A 12,010-nucleotide genomic window follows, 5' to 3' on the forward strand; every position below is an offset into this window, starting at 1 on the left:
TTTAGTTTTCGACATTCTAGGTGGAAGCCAGAAGTCAAATATATTTTTAGATGATTCACTTTTATCCTGAATCACTTTGGGTTCTTTTCAAAAACCATACTTATCCTCCACGGATGAAAACTTATTACCATTAAAATGACTCTCAAAGTGTCAGATCCGGAGGATCTGTGGGACATTCCCAAAGCACGATTCCAAACACGTGTCCGGTAATGAGCACCCGGTGATACCCGCCTCATTTCTCCAGATGAGTGCTCCCAGCGAGCACACTCCGTTGAAGGTTCCAGGTTCTTTTCTTTTCTTTAAAGTTTTTATTTATTCATTTAAGTAGTCTCTGCACCCAATGCGGGGCTTGAACTCACTACCCAGAGATCAAGAGTCGCAAGCTCTTCCCACGGAGCCAGCCAGGTGCCCTGAATGTTCTAGTTCAAATGGTGTCTTACAGCCTCATTTCTGCCTGGTTACAGGAAACCTGAAACATAGTGTCCCCTTGATGTCAGGAAAATTAATTAACTTCTCCAAACCTCAGTTTCCTAGTTGGTAAAAATGGGGATAATAATTGTTTCCATATCACAGGATTATAGTGAGTATATAAAGAACTGAGCAGAGTCTAATAAGACGCGCTGAGCAAATATTATATTTATTGTTATGTGACGCTAAAAAGAAGTATGTATCATTTTACTTAAGAGAGAATGACCATACATTATGTTGCCCTTGTGAAATCATTAATAACACCCCCTTTCCAAAGCATCCTGGTTTGGACAATAAATTGCATAGCGCCCTCCCGAGATCACACAGCTAGTGAGTTGGGGTAGTCAGGATTTGAGCACAGGTCACTCTGAGTCAGGACTGTGGGAACCACAAGGTTAAAAGCAAGAAGACTCTCTAGGGCAGAAGCCAGGAATTCTCTTTTTTTCTCCAGCCTTATGCACAGGCTCCATTCCAGGATGTTCCCAGGACCAGGAATAAAGCATCCAGTATATTCTGCATGCAGAAGGCCTCCCTCTCTCCTTATCGACTTCCTGTCCTACCCTGTGTTGTTCGGGTTTGTTTCTCGTTCCTTGCACTTTCTAACCTGCATAGCTCTTATTTCGGTCCTTTTACAATATTCTCATTATAGGATTTCGCAACTGGCATTTAAAGGCAATTTTGCTTCGGTTCGGAGAAGCTCCCTTGAACTTTATAACATTAACAAAAAAAAACCCAGTTAAGATCTGTTTAGTGCATTTTAGCCTAGACACTTCAGGTCAATGTCAGGGATCCTGGAAACTGGGCAGGGCTTCCTCTGTGGGAGTGACAAAAGGTGTGTGGTTGACATCTCTGGTGTGGCCTTCTTAGCATCCTCTCCCCTTTGTCCTGGGAACAGAGTAGGGATCTTACCCTCCAAAGGCACGTCCCTCCTCTGTCGGGAATGGAGCTGTGACTCAGACCTGGTCCATCAGTGACCGCCAGGACCTATGGGAGGGCCTGGGGATGCCCCCTGAGCCAGAGGAATTCATTCCAGGGCTTTTCTTAAGGTGTTGGGATGGAGATTTCTCTTTCAGCCAGGGAGGTTAAGTGGCTGGGGTGGAGGGTGGGGAGTAGGAGCTTGGAGCTGCGGGTGTCCTCTTAGCTGCTTAGTGGAGATAGGAGCCAGATGCCATCAGGGAGGAAATGAGAGCTGAAGGTGGAGAGAGAGTCCTGGTGAGGTAGGGTCCTGCCCCCTTGTCGCTGGAGGAGTCCAGATGACTACAAGGCAATCTCTAGGGAGCTTAGTGACAGTAGAGTAATAACCTGGGTTTGTCTGATGGGCATTGTCAAAACAGATCGAAGAGTAACACCACCTGCCATTTATCGAAGGCCTGCTGTGAGAGACTGATTGCCCTGGTAATACCCTCCCTGTGTCTTGCCCTCTGAATGTGCCTTTCACAGCACCTGCTAGCAACCTTTCCCCACTTCTTGAATCTGCGCTGGCTTATGACTTACTTTGTACAGAAGTGGGGGGCAGGAGGGACAGGGTGCCAGTTCCAAGCCTAGGTCACTGCCATGGAAAAAAGCCCAGACTGGCCCTGCTGGACAATGAGAAACCGTATGGAAGAGGGCGGGGGTGCCCCAACCATAGCCGGTCAGCTCACGTGGGCAGAGCCACCGAGCCACCACACCACTGACCACAGATACATGAGCGAGCCCGACAGAGGCCTGAAGAGCCACACAATGGAGCCTCACCTAAATTACTGGCCTGCAGAATTGTGGGCTAAATAAATGGGGGTTGTCTTGGGGCGATCTGTTTCCCAGCAGTGAGCTAACTGATATTCTTACTCTGACTGAGGCGCTCTGCAGAGTTTAATCAAGCACACTGGCCTTGGCGACAGACAAGTCTGATTTTGAGTCATGGCTCTATAGCCTTCCAGCTGTGTGACCTCGGGCAAATGTCTTTTTTAAACTGCTTCTGTTCAGATTTCTCATCTGCAAAATGGGTACAATAGTAGCTATGGAATTTTGTTAACGTAAACAGGATAAGGCTTGTGATGTACTTATCACAGTGCCTGTGGCACACGAAAAATCCTTCTACTCATGATCTATCCTGGGACCTAGCGGCTGTTATGCCCATTTTCCAGATGAGGAGGCAGAGGCTTAGAAGGCTGACGTGATGATAGTAGTGACCAAATACGGAGGGTCTACTGTGGCCTGAAATGTCCGGAAGCTACATCCTCCAGAACAGAGGCCATAGGATCCGTAGGTGCAGCCCAGGTGAGCCCAGGTGAACAGTCTGGTTGGGGTCAGGGTGGGGAGAAGAGCCTGCCCTCTCACCTCCTGGAGAGGGCATGATGATTGGGCCTTCAGAGCTTCCAGGCCAGTGTTCTCTCAGGGAGGAGCTGAGCATGAGAACCGGAGAGCAGGAGGAGGTCTAGAAGATTCCAGGGAGGTGCCGCTTCATCCTCATCTCGGCTTTTAGGGAGTGCAGACGGGGAAGGGGCTGTGACAGGTGCAATTCCCCAGCCACTTTCACATTCTGCTTCCAACAATTGGGTCATCTGCTGCTGAGCCCCATGGGACACCTTGTCTAGACTCTCTCCCCGCCCTGGTCCAGACAAAGCCAGGACAATGAATCATAGAATAAATAGGTCTTGGACTCTATGTTCTTCCAAAAGCCAGAACAATTCCATCCCAATTCTTAGCACCAAAATTATACTTACACACATGTACTTATATAGTATTTCTACCTCCTATCCTGTTGCCCCTTCCCTCCCCCTTCTCTCTCTGCACGCATTCCATCTCATTGCACGCGCACACACCTGCACACACGTGCACACGGGCACTATCTTCTATCGGAGCAATATCTAGACTTCAGGTTTTCATCGTATGTTTTATTTTTCTCCATATTATTTCTTACTGCCTGACATATTTTCTATTTGTTTATTTGTTAATCATCTATCTTCTCACACTATTATATAAACTCCAAGAGCAATGTTTTGTTCCTGATTTGGCCTCAGTGCCTAGAATGGTGTCTACCACAGGGTGGGTACTAAAAAACTTGAATGAGTGAATGAATGAGCGAATGAATGAATGAAGTGGGTGGTGTGTGAGAGTGGGATTCACAGTTTTGGGAAGGAGTGGCTGATGAGTGGAGAGCCAACAACATCTTGTGCTTTCAAAGCACCTTTGACTTTCAAGTCACTCTGTGGCTGGTAATGTCACGGAATGCTCACAACTGCTCGGGAAGCACTCAGGCTGTGATGTTCCCACACGACAGATGAAGAAATTGAGACCCAGGCAGGCTGAGCGTCTAAGATTCTAGAATCTGTTAGTGGAAAGCTAAGATGAATTTCCATGTTCTCCTGGAGCGGAGATGAAGAGCCAGAGCATACAGATGGAAAGTGAAGGTGAAAACAAAGGCAGTTGACAAAGGTACCGCCATTTTGATTTCGTTGGTCATTTTTGTCCTGACCCCTCTCTTGCAGGCAAATACCAAGCCCCAAACTAACTTGCTCACAAACTAAAGGTGGACCCCGTTGTCCTAAATGTTTTTGTTTTTGTTTTGGCACAAGACTTAAGAAGAGACTGTCTTCTGTCTGTACTGTCACACAAATCAAGGTGATGTGTTTTGCCTTCCAGTAAACTCTTGGAATAAGGACAATACCAGATTTCTATTTAATTTTTCATATTTGAACAACTTTGGATGAAGTTTCTTGACTTGAGCTATTTTTAGAAACACTATGAAGAACGTTCTTTCCTCCTTTCCCCGCCTTTGTTGTTAAACCAACCTTCCTCCCTCCTCTGCTTTCTTTGTTAAGGATTAGTTTCAGTCTCCACCTAAGTATTTCTGGGATCCTCAGCAGGGAGTGGGGAGTGGTGTTCTGACAACGTGGGGCCAGAGCATGCAGCTGACTGGGGCCTTTGCAAACTGGTTATGTGTCTGACAACTTTCAGAAGAAAGTTGACAGTGGGCTGACACCTGTGGGTCCTTGAGGAACCGGGATATGGGAACTTCCTCTGTTGTCCTTAGTGACATCTCACATCTGTCTCTTCGATCCAAGGCTTCATTGGTGACCTGGAGAGCAGTGAGATGTATCATGAGGCTCGTATTGTTTCAGTTCAACTCAGTCCCTGTTTATTGAGCAAAATGTAAAGGCACACTCGAATTTGGCCAAGCAATAAGTTAATTAGGACAGTTAAATAACAAAACAATGTGGCCTATACCCCTCTCGCTCTCAATAATAATTCTCAATGCTTAAAGTCCTGCCTGACTTACATTTGTTAGGGGCTTGATGAATTTTTGTTGAATGAAGGAAGGAAGGTGCTCAATGCCAGAAGGGGCAGTGCCCCAGTGCAGGCCGTCTTAATGTGTCCCTGGGTCACGTCAATATTTTCACTTATTCACTGAACTGAAGGTTTCCCAAGGCTGTTTTATGACCGGTGCTTGAATATCTCTAGTGACAGGCATCTTACTATGCACTCATCACATATTTAGGCAATTCTGTGGGTGAAAGAGCCAAGACTGGACACTAGGACTCCTGTGTATTCGGTTCTCCAGAGACACAGAACCAGTAGGTATATAAGTAGATGATAGATGATAGATAGATAGATAGATAGATAGATAGATGATAGGATTTATTAAAGGAACTTGTCATGTTGTATGGAGGCCTACAGTCTCCTGCCCATAAGTCAGAGAACCTGGAAAGTCAGTAGTATAACTCAGTCTGGGTATAAAGGCCAAGAACTGGAAGCACCAATGTCTGAGGGCAGGAGGAGATGGACGTCTCCACTCAGGCAGAGAAAACAAATTCACCCTTCCGCTGCCTTTTTGTTCTATTCTGGCCCTCGGTATATCGGATGATGCCCACTCATATGGAGGAGGGCCATCTGCTTTACTCAGTTCACCAACTCAAATGCAAATCTCTTCCAGAAACATCCTCACAGGCACACCCAGAAATAATGTTTCACCAGCTCTCTAGGCATCTCTTAGCCCAGTCAAGTAAACAACAAAATTAACTACCGTGTCCTGGATCTCTTTCCAGTACTATACCCATTCTACGAGGCTGCTGCTCAGCTCTTTTGAGGAACGCTGAGCTGCTGAGGGGTGAAAGGGATCCACTTCCCCTGGGGAAAGAGCTGGGAAAACTCAGGAGGAGCAAAGGGAAGATCTTCAGGCTCAGAATGGAAGCCCCTTGTAATCTCTGATTCAGCTGGGGCACGGTTTTCCTAAAGGAGGAGAGAGACAAGGGGAGGGAGGAAAAAGAAGTTAGAGTGGAAACTCCATGTAAATAATTCCTTTACTAATAGTGCCTTAGCAGGAAAGGAAGGATGCAGTCCTGCTACTCTCTTAGGAAACTGTTTCGGGGGGTACTTCTGAAGTAGACTGAGAGAGACCCGAAAGTCTGAGGTTCTCGGGAGGGAATATTGCAACTTTTTCTCCTATGGTTATGGGGGGAAAATCATCAAATGGACATTCATTGGGTGTCCAATGAGCCCAGACTCTGTGCTAATTTAAGTAAACATTCTCTCAGTGCACCTGCCTTACTTTTCACAATAACTGTGTGATGGCGGGCGGGGGGTAGGGGGGGGACAATGATTCCCTCTTCATAGATGGAGAAACTGAGACTGAATCTAAGTACTTTCTTTGCTTAAGCTTTCACGGTAAGTGATTGGGGAAGGAATAAGTCCAGACCCCAAGACTCAATGAAAATTAAAGACCTTTTCCTATTCAGAGCCTCTTTTGTCCGGAGGCCTGCAGAAAACACAGACTTGGGCTCCCATGACCTCTGTTACAGCATTCCTGAAGTCAACATGGGGTCTGGAGAACTGCTGGAGGGTCAAAAAATGGAGAGTCAACTTCTTAGAGAGGGGCTGGCTTTCGGAAGTGGCCATTATAGTGGTGTAGAAACATGTGGTGGGCTGAAAGGAAAATGCTTGTGAACTGAAAAGCACTGGGGAGCTATGGAGACGAGGAAGAGGAGGGAGGCTGCCAGAACCCTGAGGAGTAAGCTTCTTTCATTTTCTAGAGTGGGAGGATAGGGAAGGTCCTCAGTCACACCCCTCCATCATGGCCAAGGCAGGCTGGGGACACAGCCTTGTTTCCTGGTGGCTGAAGAGAGCCAGACCTTTGTTAACCTGGGAAGGAGAAGAAATCTCTTCTTGCCATGTCTACTTTCATTTATTCCTTTGCTTGTTCATTCAGCAAGGGTTTACTGAACATCTATTATGTGATATGTACTTGTCTATCCTCTTCAGCTCATGGTTTCCTTTATCATCCCAAAGCTGCTAGCACCCATTCTTTTCTGGGTCTCTGGACTCATACGGTAGAAGTTGTCTGGTTATCTCCTGGTGTAATAAGCTATCCTAAAACTTACAAATGTTTATTGTTATCACATAATTTTGTGAGTCGACTATGCTCAGCTGGGTCATTCTCATTTAGAGTCTCTTAGGACTTTGCAGTCAAGTGGCAGCTTGGCCTGGGGTCATCTGAAGGCTTGAATGAGTTACCATCCAAGATGGCTCACTTGCATGGCTGGCGGTAGATGCTGTGGGCTGGGAGCTCACATGAGGCTGTTGACTGTAGTGTCTACATGTGCTCTTTGTTTGTCTTGGACTTCTCACAGTATAGTGGTGGCAGATTTCCCAGGGGAAGCAACCCAAGATCAAGAATTAAAAGAATGCCAGGCGGAAGCTGAAAGTCTTCTTATGACCCAGCTCAGAAGTCCCAGAATGTCAGTTCTGCTGTATTCTCTTGTCAAGGATCACTAGGATAGCCCATTTTCAAGGGGAGGGGGACTAGATTCTGCCTCTTTCTGTGAGGCACAATGTGACAGTGAAGGGAGGGCACAATGGTCTGGGGCCATCATCCAAGACTAACTACCACAGTTTGCTCTTAGGCTCCAACAATTCACATCCTCTCCATTAGCATAATACATTCCCTCCCTCCAGGGACTCTCAGAAGTTTTATCCCGGTTCAGTATTAGCTCCATTTCTTATCTAAATCAGGCCCAGGTGTAAATGAAGCTCCTCAATTGTTATCAGAGCCAAACTGACCGGGAGGAAGGGAGACACCCAACTCTGGCCTCTTCTGGCTCTTCCGTCTCACCTAAAGGGGGAGGAAAAAAACTGAGAGATGCTTGTGAAGCTCACAGTCCAGAGGCACAGACTCACTAAAAGACTGAAACCTAATTACAGGACTAGAGAATGCTTTCCCTTCCCCCCCCCACCGCAATGTTACTAAAGGCCTATTTATAGCAGTTCCTTTTATCCGGTACATCATGTCTGCCTATTAAGAAAAAAATTGCAAGGCATACTAAAGAGCAAAAAATACAATTTGAAGAGACAGAGCAAGTATCAGAACAAGATATGACAGGGATGTTGGAAGGCAAAACAGCTATGATGACTATACTAAGGGCTCTAATGAATGAAGTAGAGAGGATACAAGAGCAGATGGGCAATGCAAGCAGAGAGATGGAGATCCTGAGAAAGAACCAAAAGAAACACCGGAGATCAAAAACACTGTATTAGATGGGACACCTGGCTGGTTCACTCAGAAGAGCATGTGACTCTTGATCTCAGGATTGTGAGTTCAAGCCTCATGTTGGGTGTAGAGATTACTTAAATAAATAAATAAACTTAAAAAAACCCACTGTAATAGAAATGAAGAATACTCAATGAGCTTATTAGTAGACTGGACATGACTGAGGAAAGAATCTTTGAACATGAGGACATGTCAATAGAATTCCAAAAACTGAAAAAACGAAGAGAACAAAGACAAAAACAAAAACAAACCCCCAGAGTATCCAAGGGTTTTGGGACAATTGCAAAAGCATAAGCATCATGGGAATATCACAAGGAGAAGAAAGAGAGAAAGGAAGAGAAGAAATATTCGACACAATGATGATTGGGAATTTTCCCAAGTTAATGTCAGATACCAAACCACAGATCCAGGCAACTCAGGGAACACCAAGCAGAGTAAATGCCATGAAACGACATCTAGGCATACCATTGTCAAACTACAGAAAATCAAAGAAAAAATCCTGAAAGAAGTCAAAGCTAAAAAACCACCTTCGTGACAATTACGTCTGACCTCTCAGAAGCAATGCAAACAAGAAGAGAAAGGAATGAAATATTTAAAGTGGTGAGAGGAAAACGCCCCCACCAATCTAGAATTCCATACCCTGAAAAATTATTCCTCAGAAGTGAAGGAGAAATAGACTTTTTCATACAAACAAAAGTTTAGGGGATTTGTTGCCAGTAGACCCTCCTTGCAAGAAATGTTAAAAGAAATTCTTTAGAGAAAAGGAAAGTGAAAAAGTCTAGAAACTTGGGTCTATTAAAGAAAGGAAGAGCAAAGAAGGAATACTGAAGGTAAAATAAAAACTTAAATTTTTCTTATTCTTTTTTAAATAAAGATTTCATTTATTTATTTGAGAGATTGAGAGAGAGAGGGAGAGCACATAGGGAGAGTGAGAAAGAGAAACAGACTCCCCACTGAGCAGGGAGCCCTATGTGGGGCTTGAGCCCAGGACCCTGAGATCATGACCTAAGTCAAAGGCGGACACTTAACCAACTGAGCCACCCAGGTGCCCCTAATTTTTCTTATTCTTAACTGATCTAACGCATAATGGTTTGCGTGTGAAATGGTTTGCATGCGAAAAAAATGAATTTAGACATAGACCTTATACCTGTCACAAAAATTAACTAGAAGTGATTCATAGACTGGAATGTAAAGTGCGAAACTGTACAATCTCTTAAAGAGAACATAGGAGAAAGCCTGGATGACCTTGGGTTTGGCACTGATTTTTTACCTACAACACCAAAACACAATCCATTACAAAAGAATTGATAACCTGGACTTCATTAATATCAAAAACTTTTCCTCTGCAAAAGACAGCGTCAAGAGAATGAGCATGTAAGCCACAAACTTGGAGAAAATATTTGCAAAAGACACGTTGGATCAAGTACTCTGATTCAAAATAGACAAAGAACTCTTAAAACCACAGTTAAAAAACAACCTGATTCCAAAATGGGCCAAAGATCTTAACAGACACCTTACCAGACAAGATACACTGATGGGAAATAAGCCCATGAAAAAGGTGCTCCACACTGTTCGTCCTCAGGGAAATGCAAATGAAAGCAATGCACTCCCGTTGCACACCTATTACAGTGGCCCAAACCCAGAACACAGAGAACACCAAATGCTGGCGAGAATGTGCCGGAACGGAGACTCTCCTTTATTGCTGGTGAGGATGAAAAATGGTACAGTCACTTTGGAAAACAGTCTGGCGGTTTCTTACAAAACTCAACCCACTCTTACCATTCGATCCAGCCTCTTGCTTCTTGGTGTTTACCCGAAGGAGTTGAAAACTTATGTCAACACAAAACCTGTACCATGGTGTTTATAGCAGCTTTATTCATAATTGCCAAAACTTGGAAGCAGCCACGATGTCCTTCAGTAGGGACTGGATAAGTCAACTGCGGTCCATCCACACAATGGAACATTATGCAGTGCTGAAAAGAAGAGAGCTGTCAAGCCATGGAAAGATACAGAGAAATCTTTTTTTTTTTCCTGAAGATTTTATTTATTTATTTGACAGAGAGAGAGGCAGCAAGAAAGGGAACACAAGCAGGGGGAGTGGGAGAGGGAGAAGCAGGCTTCCTGCTGAGCAAGGAGCCTGACGCGGGGCTCGATTCCGGAACGTTGGGATCATGACCTGAGCCGAAGGCAGATGCTCAATGACTGAGCCACCCAGGTGCCCCAGATATGGAGAAATCTTAAATGCACATTCCTAAGTAAGAGAAGCCAATCTGAAAGGCTGCAGACTACATGATGCCAACTCTATGACATCTGGGACAGGCAAAATTATAGACATTAAAAGAGTAAAAAGCTCAGGGTTGCCCAGAGTTGGGGGCAGAGGATGACTCCACGGAGCACAGAGGGATTTGGGGGCAGGGAAACGATTGTGTAGGACACTAGAATAGTGGATCCGTGTCACAATGTATTTGTTAAAGCCCATAGCACCTACCTAGAGTGAACCGTCGTGTAAGCGATGGACTTTGGTGATAGTGACGTGTCAATGTCGGTTCATTATTATAACAAATGTCCCACACTGATGGGGGTGTGGATAATGGGGGAGCCTGTGCCTGTTGGGGGCAGGGATCCACGGGGACTCTCTGTACCTTCCACTCCATCTTGCTGTGAACCTAACACCGCTCTAAAAAATAGTCTTTAAAAAGAGACATTAAGAGTGAGAGAGAGAGAGAAAATTTTTTTAAAGTTTCTTTTTAGTTCATTTTTCTCTTTTTCTCTCTCTGTGGATACCTTGTCAGAAGCTGGCACTTGCAACCCGCAGCCAGGAAACCTTCTTCATCAAACCCAGCAGTTCATGGGGTACATTTTCTATGTAGTGTCACTTAAGTTCCCAGTGTCACCGACTTCCCACCCCAGCTCGAGAGGTGGAAGGGTCCTTCTCTATGCTCTACTCTCCCGTCAAGCCTTCACCGACAGATTCCTCTGAGCCTTTCTGGCTTCTGCCTCTTCCCTTGTCCCAAAGCCAATGCCAATTTGAGATTAAATTACCAGATTAAAAAAAGAACACAGCAGCACCCCACTTCCGGCGCCAAGGTCTGCTTATTTAACTACTGCAGCTAAGAAACCACTCCCCAAACGTGGCTGAAGCAACTTACTTTCCCGTGTCCTGACTTCCCTGGCGGACTGGCTCAGCCGGATGATTCTCACTGGGATTTCTCCTGTGCTTGCATTCCCATAGTGCCCCGGGCCGAAGGCTTCCCGGGGCTGGGTGTTCCAGATGACTGACTCACACCGCTGCCAGTTGGCTTCGAGCTCAGCTGGGGCTGGTGCGTAGACGACCCACATGGCTTCTTAGGGCTTGGGCTTCTGGGTCATGACAGAGGGAAGGTTCCAAAAGTGAGAGTCCTAGGAGACCGAGGCTTGTTAGAACCTAGCCTCGGCTGTCCCAGAATATCATTCCCACCTCACTCTATTGGCTGAGCTGGTTGCTAAAGTCATCCCAATTTAAGATCAGGAAAGTTAGGCTCCACCTTTCGATGTGAGGTAGAACATGTGTGGATCAGAGGGCTGGGATTGTTTGGGACCATCTTCGGAAGTTAACCAATACAGAGTTTTTTTCTTCCTTCCTCCTGCCCCCAGTGAAGCTCCAGTTTTCTCCAAGTCCTGGTGTGTGCAAATTCATACTAAGGTGTGAATGGCTGGCTACTAGGTTAATGTGCCCTGCTGGTGTATCAGTCTGGATGGACTAGCTTATACTATCATTGCAAACCACGCCAAAATCTTGGAGGCTAATACCACAGAGGTATTTCTTTCTTTTTCTTTCTTTCTTTCTTTCTTTCTTTCTTTCTTTCTTTCTTTCTTTCTTGAGAGGGAGAGAGGGCAGGGGGAAGGGCAGAGGGAGAGAGAGAGAATCTTAAGTGTGGAGCCCGATGCAGGCCTCGAGCTCACAACCCTGCAATCATGACTTGAGCCTAAATCAAGAGTTGGACACTGAACCAACTGAGCCACCCAGACGCCCCGCCA

At 45.5% G+C, this 12,010-nt stretch overlaps 1 long non-coding RNA gene across 1 annotated transcript; it reads right to left on the reverse strand.

Annotated features, from left to right (window-relative positions):
• Nucleotides 1-618: 618 nt before the first annotated feature.
• LOC123000875 (uncharacterized) lies at nt 619-11,341 on the reverse strand. Its single transcript, XR_006409229.3, has 4 exons — nt 11,143-11,341; nt 9,773-9,966; nt 7,507-7,558; nt 619-5,679 (listed from the first exon to the last, which is right to left on the reverse strand). It is a non-coding gene; the product is annotated as an uncharacterized LOC123000875 (long non-coding RNA).
• Between the last annotated feature and the right edge of the window lie 669 nt (nt 11,342-12,010).

The sequence above is a fragment of the Ursus arctos genome, unplaced genomic scaffold (genome assembly GCF_023065955.2).
Source record: "Ursus arctos isolate Adak ecotype North America unplaced genomic scaffold, UrsArc2.0 scaffold_17, whole genome shotgun sequence".
Taxonomy (NCBI): Eukaryota; Metazoa; Chordata; class Mammalia; order Carnivora; family Ursidae; genus Ursus; species Ursus arctos.